Raw genomic sequence first — 11,180 nt, 5'->3', positions numbered from 1 at the left:
ACAGTATACATATATGCTGTCTTACTGCTGGATGCAGGGGCTCATGTCTGTAATCCCAGCACTTTGGGAGGCCAAGATAGGAGGATTGCTTGAGGCCTGGAGTTCAAGACCAGCCTGGGCAGCATATCGAGACCCCATTGCTACAAAAAAAAAAAAAAAAAAAAAAGAAGAAGAAGAAGAAAGGAAAGAAAAATTAGCTGAGCATTGTGGCACACACCTGTAGTCCTAGCTACTCAGGAGACTGAGGCAGGAGAGTCACATGAGCCCAGGAGTTTGAGGCAGTCAGCTGCAGTCAACTATGATTGTGCCATTCCACTCCAGCCTGGGTGACAGAGCGAGACCCTGTCTTTAAAATAAATAAATAAACTGTCTTATGCCTATGTAGTAGAAATGAAAATGTAAAAGGAGTGACTATCAATTGTTTTTATAAGTTGTGGCACTTTCAAATAGCCATTTTAGGAGACTATCATTACTGTACAGATGGGATGTCTTCCCACCCAGTGTTACAGCACCTCAGGCCATCTCTCTAGGACACCTCCTCTATCTGCTCTGTAGAGCCTGCCCACCCCATGTTGCTGTCTCAAGTAACTGCCTGAGAGTTGTAGATCTTGAGTGGACTGCCTTTTACAATTATTTCCCCTGCCTTCACTCATGACTAATATCTTTAGTTCCTAAATCTTTAATCCACAGCTCCATGCCACTCCCTCACCCCAAGGCTGAGTTAGAACAAGAGTCCTAGAGCAGGTTGCCTGAATGCTGAAGAAGTCTGGACAAGCCCAGCTGTCAACTAGGTGTCTCCCTGAAGAGGTATCAAAGTCAACATGTTCAAAATGGAACTCACTAACCTTCCCTCCAGAATCTTCTTTGATCATCAACTTAGTTTCACTGGAATGTCTCAGAGAATCCCTTTTCCTGTGTGGTTCCAGGTAAAATTTGGCCAAGAAGGGAATCTTAATATTTAAAACTTAGGGGTTTATATTGGAATGCTATCATCATCCAGTGAGTTCACCCACAGATGCTGAAGTGCCTAGCAGGTTTCTGCTTGTCCTTTGTTCCCCAATACTCTGCTTCCAGCTTTTCCTCCAGCTCCAGGTCTTGCTGACCAATAGCAGCCCCAGGCCTATTAGCTGGCACCTGTCTTTGGGCCCATAGAAGCAAACATTTCCTCTAGCCTTCCTCATCAGCTTCTCCTTCATGGTCCAACACGGGCGTCTGGATGTCCCTGGCTTCTCTGACTGACTGGTTGGGGACTTCCCTGATGCCCCATCTCCTCTTCCCAGATGTTTAGTTGACCAGCTTCTCCCACAAACTAATTTTAACAATAAATCCTTTTTTCCACAATGCCTAGGGTTCTGCTTTACTGACTGAACCCTAGCTAATACAGAGACCAACATCACCCCATCCTCCTTTTCAGGATATATGAAATTGATCACCAAGACCTGTCAGATCTCTCTCTCTGTCTTTTTTTTTTTTTTTTTAAATGTATTCTTACTCTGTGGCCAGGCTGGAGTGCAATGGCGCAATCTCGGCTCACTGCAACTTCTGCCTCCTGGGTTCAAGCGGTTCTCCTGCCTCAGCCTCCCGAGTAGCTGGGAATACAGGCGCTTGCCACCACACCAGGCTGATTTTGTATTTTTAGTAGAGACAGGGTTTCACCTTGTTGGCCAGGCTGGTCTTGAACTCCTGACCTCAGGTGATCCACCCTCCTTGGCTTCCCAAAGTCCTGGGATTACAGGCGTGAGCCGCCGCACCCAGCCACATCTCTCTCTTCAATATCCCTCTACCCACCCACTTGTCTCCATCCCCAGTGCTATCTCATGGTTCCAGGAGGCGAAAATATCTTGCCCAGATTACTGCACAAACTCCTAACTGCTCAACTCACTTCCAGTCTGGTTGCCTCTCAGTGCATTCCCCTTAGAGCAGTCAGAGGAGGTGATGCCCTGACTGAGGCCCATTACTGGCTTGTCCTTGTCCTTGGGATAACCTCCTTAATGTGTTTGACAAAGCTCTGTCTCTGTTGGAGTCTGCTAATTTCTCCAGCCCCATCTGTCAGCACTGCTCCCTCAGCCCATGCCAATATTATGTAGAGTCATTAGATAAATCTTTGCCAGTTTGGTATTAGATTATTATAACCTGAATTTTGTCTTATTTATTGCTTTTTAAATCACACTGAGCATACAGGCACTGCATATTAATATCTAGCAGTAGGCCAGGCACAGTGGCTTATGCCTGTAATCCTAGCAATTTGGGAGGCTGAGGCAGGCAGATTGCTTGAGCTCAGGAGTTTGAGACCAGTCTGGGCAACATGGCAAAACCATGTCTTTACCAAAAATACAAAAATTAGCTGGGTGTGGTGGTGCATGCCTGTGGTCCAAGCTACTCGAGAGGCTGAGGTGGGAGGACCGCTTGAGCCTGGGAGGCAGAGGTTTGCAGTGAGGTGAGATTGTGCCACTGCACTTCAGCCCAGGTGACAGAGTGAGACCCTGTCTCATAAAAAAAAACATATATATATGTGTCTGTGTGTGTGTGTGTGTGTATATATACATAAAATATATATATCTATTATATATTGGATATCTAATAAATAAAATAAATAATATACATATACACATGTATATATATGGCAGCTGCATTATCCCCATGCTACCGTAGATGTGGGAAAGAATGAGGCATCTCCTTCAGGCAAGTGCCTGTAAACCCCAGCTCCCTAGAGTGGGGTCAGGCATCTCATAGGGTGGCTGTGGTGTTCATATCACACTTCCGCATGCAGCTATCAGGCCGGATGGTGATTGAGGATAGTGGAAAGGCCCCTTACAGAAGTTAACTGATGACTTACCGTAAACTTCTCTTTAGAAACGCAAAAATAGAGAAAACATAGTTCTGAGATGCTTCCCAAGAGTGAAGATGAGTATACGTATACATAAATTCTCAGCAGCTTGTTTTCTTCCAAAGTGTATTTGTGGTGTGTTAATTTTGTCTATGAATTGATCAATTATTTATTTTATTGACTTAAATAAAAATGTTGTATTTTTTATTTATTAGATATCCAATTCATGCATTCTCCTTTTTAAAATATTCAAATAATACAGAAGTATGCAGAGGAAAAACAGAAGAAACCACTGCCAAAAGCAGGGTGTGTATTATTCTGGACTGAGTTTTATGTATTTTTATATATATGTGAAAACATACATGCTATCCATTATTAAATTTAGGTATAATTTGCATAAAATCAGTTGCTCAATTTTTAAATGTACAGCTTGATAAATTTTTATATAGGAACTTGTAGGCTCCATCAAGTTTTGTTTGTTTTCTGTATTTTCCTTTTTTTTTTTTTTTGAGATGGAGTCTCACTCTGTCCCCCAGGCTGGAGTGCAATGGTACAGTCTTGGCTCACTGCAACCTCTGCCTCCTGGGTTCAAGTGATTCTCGTGCCTCAACCTCCTGAGTAGCCTCTATTACAGGTGTGTGCCACCACATCCAGCTAATTTTTGTATTTTTAGTAGATACAGGGTTTCACCATGTTGGCCAGGCTGGTCTCGAACTCCTAACCTCAAGTGATCCACCCGCCTCAGCTCCCCGAAGTGCTGGGATTACAGGCATGAGCCATCGTGCCCGGCCTGTTTTCTGTATTTTCTTTAGTAAGTTGGCAACATAATGACAATATTATTCTGTAAATATTTTCTTTCACTTACCAGTATGGAATAGGGATTTTTCAAGTCAGTACTTATCAACTTACCTATTCTTTTTAACCACTGTATTATATTCCATAGTAAATGTAAAGATGTAACGTGGATTGACCACTTATCTATAATAATGAAAATTTTTTTGCTATAACAACGTTTCATAAGGAAAAGAAATGAGGTAACTCAGTAAGGTAGAGGATCACATAATCAATGTACAAAAACCAAAACAATTAACTTGAAAATATAAAAGCAAAAATAACTTATTAGATATTATAAAAAATAATTTAACTAAGAATAAACAAAAAAAGTTTGAGTGAAAAAAATGCATATGAAGAAAACTATAAAACTCTACCAAGAACAAAAAAATATGAATAAAGGCAAAGATTCATCTTGTCCTTGGATCAGAAAACTCAGTATTGCCGGGTGCAGTGGCTCACACCTGTAATCCCAGCACTTTGGGAGGCCGAGGTGGGTGGATCACCTGAGGTCAGGAGTTCAAGACCAGCCTGGCCAACATAGGAAAACCCCATCTCTACTAAAAATACAAAAATTAGTCGGGCATGATGGCGAGTGCCTGTAGTCCCAGCTACTCAGGAGGCCGAGACAGGAGAATCACTTGAACCCAGGAGGTGGAGGTTGCAATGAGCCGAGATCACACCATTGCACCACAGCCTGGGTGACAGAGCAAGACTCTGTCTCACAAAAAAACAAAACAAAAAACCTCAGTATTATATAAAGTTACCATCAAAGCGGGGAAAGCAAACCATCCACAGGGAGAAGATATTTACAGCATGTATATTGACAAATAACAAAGTATTCAAATCCCAAATATGTAAAGATATAAATAACTCAAGCAAATCAATAATGGAAAGACAGACAGTCCCTTCTCCCCAAAAGGTAGAAGACTTGAGAGACATTTCACAGAAGAAATAGAATTATTTATACGATAGAATGTCATACCTCAGAGGAAAGAACCACTCCTACTACCCACAACATTAAAGAATATCAGGAGGTACATACATATTGACCAAAAGAACTGACAACATTGAACCTACAGAGGAAGATTCCATACATGTGAAGTCCATTAAGTTGCAAACTAAATATGTTGTTTAGGATGCAAATGAGCGTGATAAAACATTTAAAAAACAAAGGTAATAATAAACCAAAATCCAAAATAGCACTTATGTCAGAAAGGCCAGGAAAAGAAATGTGATTGAGGCCTTCAAAGTAATGCTGATTAGATGATGGGTACATTATTCATCACAGTATTGCTATTAGATTTTACATATATATTTAAAATGTTACTTTGGGGCTATTATTTTTTAAATTAATGAGGCAGCATTGTTTATAGTGCTCAAAAATAAGTGACTGGTTGACTAAATGAGTCAAAAATACAATGGCGTATTATATAGCCTATTCAAATAATACATATTTATTTATTTAGAAAGAAAGCCACTGAATATTTTTTTGATGAAAAAAAAGCAGACCAGGCCGGTCGCAGTGGCTCACGCCTGTAATCCCAGCACTTTGGGAGGCTGAGGCAGATGGATCACGAGGTCAGGAGTTCGAGACCAGCCTGGCCAACATGGTGAAACCCCGTCTCTACTGAAAATATAAAAATTAGCTGGGTGTGATGGCAGGCGCCTGTAATTCCAGCTACTCGGAAGGCTGAGACAGGAGAATCACTTGAACCTGGGAGGCAGAGGTTGCAGTGAGCCGAGATTGCACCACTGCACTCCAGCCTGGGTGACAGAGCAAGACTCCATCTCAAAAAAAAAAAGAAAAAAGAAATATGATAAGCCCGTTTATGTAAAATTGAACAGAGTCATAAAGAAATAACTAAAATAATGTTTACCAAACCACAAATATTAGTTTTATCTTTGTAGGAGATTTGTACTTTCTTCTTTTTGCTTACATATATATATATATATATGTTTTTATATGAGAGTGTATTATTTCCCTTAAATAATATATTTTCAAATAAATCTATATCCCTTTTCACTTTTTTACATAAAAACTTTCACATTGCCCAGGCTGGAGTGCGGTGATACAATCACAGCTCACTGCAGCCTCGATCTCCTGGGCTCAAGTGATCCTCCCACTTTCAACCTCCTGAGTAGCTGGGACTACAGGCACACGCCACCATGTCAGGCTAATTTTTTGTTGGTGTGTTTGTTTGTTTTTCCTTCACACATTTTATTTTATTTTATTTTATTAAGATGGAGTTTCACTCTCATTGCCCAGGCTGGAGTGCAGTGGACCGATCTTGGCTCACTGCAAACTCCATCTCCTGGGTTCAAGTGATTCTCCTGCCTCAGCCTCCCGAGTAGCTGGGATTACAAACGCCCGCCACCATGCCTGGCTAATTTTTTTTTTTTTTTTTTTTTTTTTTTTTTAGTAGAGACATAGTTTCACTATGTTGGTCAGGCTTATCTGGAATGCCTGACCTCAGGTGATCCACCTGCCTTGGCCTCCAAAAGTGCTGGGATTATAGGCACGGGTCACCACACCCAGCCTACACATTTTAATCTTAAAAATAAACCAATTTAGCCCAGGCGCAGTGGCTCATGCCTGTAATCCCAGCACTTCGGGAGGCTGAGCTGGGCAGATTACCTGAGGTCGGGAGTTTGAGAACAGCCTGACCAACATGGAGAAACCCCATCTCTACTAAAAAAAAATAATAATTAGCCAGGCATGGTGGCACATGCCTGTAATCCCAGCTACTCAGGAGGCTGAGGCGGGAGAATCTCTTGAACCCAGGAGGCAGAGGTTGCGGTGAGTCGAGATTGCGCCTTTGCACTCCAGTCTGGGCAACAAGAGAGAAACTCCGTTTCAAAAAAATAAAATAAATAAATAAATAAACCAATTTAAAAGGAAAAAAATCATAAAATTTTACTTGCTTCTTACTAAAGTGGAAAAAAACTAAGCAAATAAGTTAGGTTCTGATGTGAAAGTGTGTTCTTTTCCTCCTTCCTCAATCCATCACCCAAAGATAGACTCACTGGAAGACATGAAACATTCCAATATGGGTCAGAAAGCAGGTTTCTTATATTTCACATATACTCAAACTATAGAAACTGTTTTAAAAAAATAAAAACTTATTTTTTAAATTGAGATGGGGTTTTGCTATGTTGCCCAGGCTGGCTTCAAACTCCTTGGCTCAAGCAATCTTCCCACCTCAGTCTCCTGAGTAACTGGGACTACCAGTGTGTGCTACGGCATCCAACTGAGAGTATTCTGTAATTTGCTTTTTTACTTAGCAATATGAGTATACAAAAAGTTATCTAATACTTTATTGATGGACATTTAGTCTGTTAACAGCATTTGTCTTTTACAAACAATGCTGCAACAACAACAACAAAATTTGCACATGTATCTATTAGATAAACTCCCTGTAGTAGAATTCTCTGTCTGTGAATAAGTAAATTTTGAATTTTTCAGATTCATTCAACAACACTTTATTGAGGAGGTACCATTTGCCAGGCACTGTTTTTAGCACTAGGAATTCCATGATGAACAAAATGCTGACATGATCCATGGAAGCAAAATTGATAGGCCAGGTATGGTGGCTCACATCTGTAATCCCAGCATTTTGGGAGTCCAAGGCAGGAGGATGGCTTGAGGCCAGAAGTTCAAGACCAGTCTGGGGAACATAGTGAGACCCCCATCTCTACAAAAATACAAAAATTAGCCTTGCATGGTGACGTATACCTGTTGTCTCAGCTTCTCAAGAGGCTGATGTTGGGAAGATAGCTTGAGCCTGGGAGGTCAAGGCTGCAGTGAGCCATGACTTCACCACTGCACTGTAGCCTGGGCAACAGAGTGAGACGCTGCCTCAGAGAAAAAAAAAAAAAAAAGAGAGAGAGAGAGTGAGAGAGAGAAAATGAAAAGACAAGCCACAGACTAGGAGAAAATATTTTGTAAAACATACATCTGATACAGGACTTGTATTCAAAATATGCAAAGAACTGTTAAAACTCAATAAAAAACACAACTCAATTTTAAAATGGGCATACAATCTGGATAGACACTACACTAAAGAAGATACACAGATGGAAAATAAGTATATGCAATGATGCTAATAATGTATGTCACTAGAGAATTGCAAACTAAAACAACGAGATACCACTACACAGCTAACTAGAATGGCCAATCCAAAACACTAGCTACAGCAAAGGCTAGTGAGGATGTGGAGCAACAGGAGCTCTCATTCATTACTGGTGTGAATGCAAAATGGTATGGCTACTTTGAAAGACAGTTTAGCAGTTTTTTACAAAACTATACATAGTGTAACCATATGATCTAGCAATGTTACTTCTTGGTATTTATCCAAATGAGTTGAAAATTTATGTTCACACAAAAACCTACACATAAGTGTTTATAGCAGCTTTATTCATAATTGCCAAACTTGGAAGCAGCCAAGACATCCTTCAGTAGGTAAACAGACAAACTATAGTACATCCATACACATTGCTCAGTGATAAAAAATAAATAAATAAAAATAAAAATAAGCAGGCACGGTGGCTCAGGCCTGTAACCCCAGCACTTTAGGAGGCCGAGGCGGGCAGATCACTTGAGGTCAGGAGTTTGAGACCCGCCTGACCAGCATGGTGAAACCCCGTCTCTACTAAAAATACAAAAATTAGCTGGGCGTGGTGGTGCGTGCCTGTAATCCCAGCCACTTGGGAGGCTGAGAGGTAGGAGAATTGCTTGAACCGGGGAGGTGGAGGTTGCAATGAGCTGAGATCGCGCCACTGCATTCCAGCCTGGCAACAGATCAAGACTCCGTCTCAAAAAAAATAAAATAAAATAAAAAAGAAATGAGTTGTCAAGCCCCCAAAAGACATGGATGAATCTTAAATGCATATCACCATCACTAAGTGAAAGAAGCCAACTGAGGCCAGGCATGGTGGCTCACGCCTGTAATCCCAGCACTTTGGGAGGCTGAGGCAGGTGGGTCACCTGAGGTCTGGAGTTCGAGACCAGTCTGGCCAACATGACGAAACCCTGTCTCTACTAAAAATACAAAAATTAGCTGGGTGTGGTGGTGCGGGCCTATAGTCCTAGCTACTTGGGAGGCTGAGGTGGGAGGATCACTGAAGCCTGGGAGGCGGAGGTTGCAGTGAAGCAAGAGTGTGCCACTGCATTCCAGCCTGGGTGATAGAATGAGACCCTGAAAAAAAAAAGGAAGAAAGGAAAAAGAAAGAAAGAGAGAGAAAGAAAGAAAGAAAGAAAGAAAGAAAGAAAGAAAGAAAGACAGACAGAAAGAAAAGAAAGAAAGAAAGAAAGAAAGAAAGAAAGAAAAGAAAGAAAGAAAGAAAGCCAACTGGAAACAGCTACATACTATATAATTCCAATTATATGACATTCTGTAAAAGGCAATACTATGGAGACAGTAAAATGATCAGTGGTTTCCAGGGGTTCAGGAGAAGAAGGGATGAATAGCTGGAGAACAGGAGATTTTTAGGGCTGTAAAACTATTCTGTATGATAATGTAATGGTGAATACTTGTGACACATTTGTCAAAACCTATAGAATGTACAACACAAAAAGTGAACTTCAATGTCAACTATGGACTTTATAATGATATATCAATATTGGCTCATCAACTATAACAAATGTACCACATTAATGCAAGATGTTAATAATAAGGGAAAGAAGTGGTGGGAGGCAGTGAAGTGTATATTGGAAGTGTCTGTACTTTCTGCTCCATTTTTTTGTGAACCTAAAACTACTCAAAAGTACAATATATTAATTAAAGTGTGGTGTGTGTGTGTGTGTGTAAGTAGGACATTCTAAGAAAATATCTTTCTGGAAGTGCATCTAGTAATTTTTTCCCCCAATTCATATCTAAAACAGATACAAATAAACAGTGAATGTTGTAGGAAATTAGAAGATAGACCACTATCGTGGGAAGGATAACAATGCAAGAGAAGAATTCCTTTATTTTAAGATGGTTATTTCAATTAATTATTTTATATATTGAGCACCTACAGGGGTAGGCACTAGACACAAAGGCCAACAGCAGGTCTCTGTGCTTGATGAGCTCAGTGCCTGTCATGGGGAAGACAGACACACAGATGCACTACTAGATAATAGCATTATCAGTGCTGACCATGTGCTGGGCTCTTTCTAAGCATTCCACCCACATTGTCTCTCAACCACACAACAACCCTGCACACAGGCACTAATAATCTACTTTACAGACAAGGACCCTAAAGCTCTAGAAAGTGAGTTAACTTTGCAGCAATAAATGGCAGAGCCCAGGTGTGTTGACCTGCAAACAGTTTGTCAGAAACTGCCAAACTGTCTTCCAAAGTGGCTGTAAAAATCAATTCATTTTGGAAGAAGAGGACAATCAGTGATACATTTGCTTAGATGTTTCTTTCACATTATTTGAAAGCGTTGAACTTCAAATACATTCACAAATCTTAATATCTGATTCTCACTCTTCCATTCTTGCCTTACTCCCACTGGAATAAATTCTTTGGCTTGTCATCCTCCCAACTGCAGGACAATCAAATACATATGGCTTAATGGGAAGGTGGTCAGATTAGAAAATATTCACAGCCAATCTCTCCAGTAGGCAGCCCTTGTTTGGCTTAAAACTGCCCATCAAATTCAAGTTTCTTACATGTTCCACAACTATGATTGTAAAAGTCAAGGCAGCAGGCACCAGCCTGTGTGGAAGAAAGTTATATTTAGTATTCCTTTCGGAGCTGTCTCTTTGGATATCGCGGAGATTCTGGTACAGGCTGTTACTGTTTGAGGGCTTCTGGGCCTGCGGCAGAGAAGGAGTGGGTGGTTTGCTGACAGTTCTTATAAATACCCCCAGTATTTATTTAACGGCAGAAACACACAGAGAGAACACACAGAGTATTAGAAGAGAGAACATAGTTTAGCTCCATTCATCCCCTGGGCCCAGGACCAAGCACTTCTAATCTGTTCTGAGGAACTGCTTCTGGGGCCAGCTGCAGCCCTGTGTCTGGGGAAGTCACCTGCCTGCTTGCTGAAGGAGGAAGGAAGGAAGGAACAGGGAACAATGAGGCCCTTGTAAAAGCCAAGTTTTGCTTTTTTTTTTTTTTTTAAGTTTATTTTCTAACCATGTCACTCCTCTGCTTAAAACATTTCAGTAGCTTTCCACTGTTTCTGGAATAAAGGTCAAAAGTCCTAATATGATGAGAAAAGTGCTGTAAGACCTGGCCAAAGCCTGACTCTTCAGCCTAATCTCTCCCCACTTTCCCATTCATTAACATTCCTCAAACATAATCCACACTCTGCCCACCTCAGGCCTGTACATGCTATTTCCTCTGCTCAAAGGCTTTTCTCTCCACTGGCACTCAGTTAATTCTAACTCATTCCTCAATTAAAACCTCATTTCCACAAGCTGAACTTTAGCATCATCAGAAAAATGTTTCCCGATGCTTCACAGGAATCCTCCATACTTTGTCAAATGCCTCCACAACTCCTTATGCTTTGCATTGATTCAAGTTTTTT

This window comes from Pongo abelii, chromosome 2, assembly GCF_028885655.2.
Source record: "Pongo abelii isolate AG06213 chromosome 2, NHGRI_mPonAbe1-v2.0_pri, whole genome shotgun sequence".
Taxonomy (NCBI): Eukaryota; Metazoa; Chordata; class Mammalia; order Primates; family Hominidae; genus Pongo; species Pongo abelii.
The sequence above is the reverse complement of the archived record's forward strand: the minus strand, read 5'-3'. Positions refer to the sequence as shown.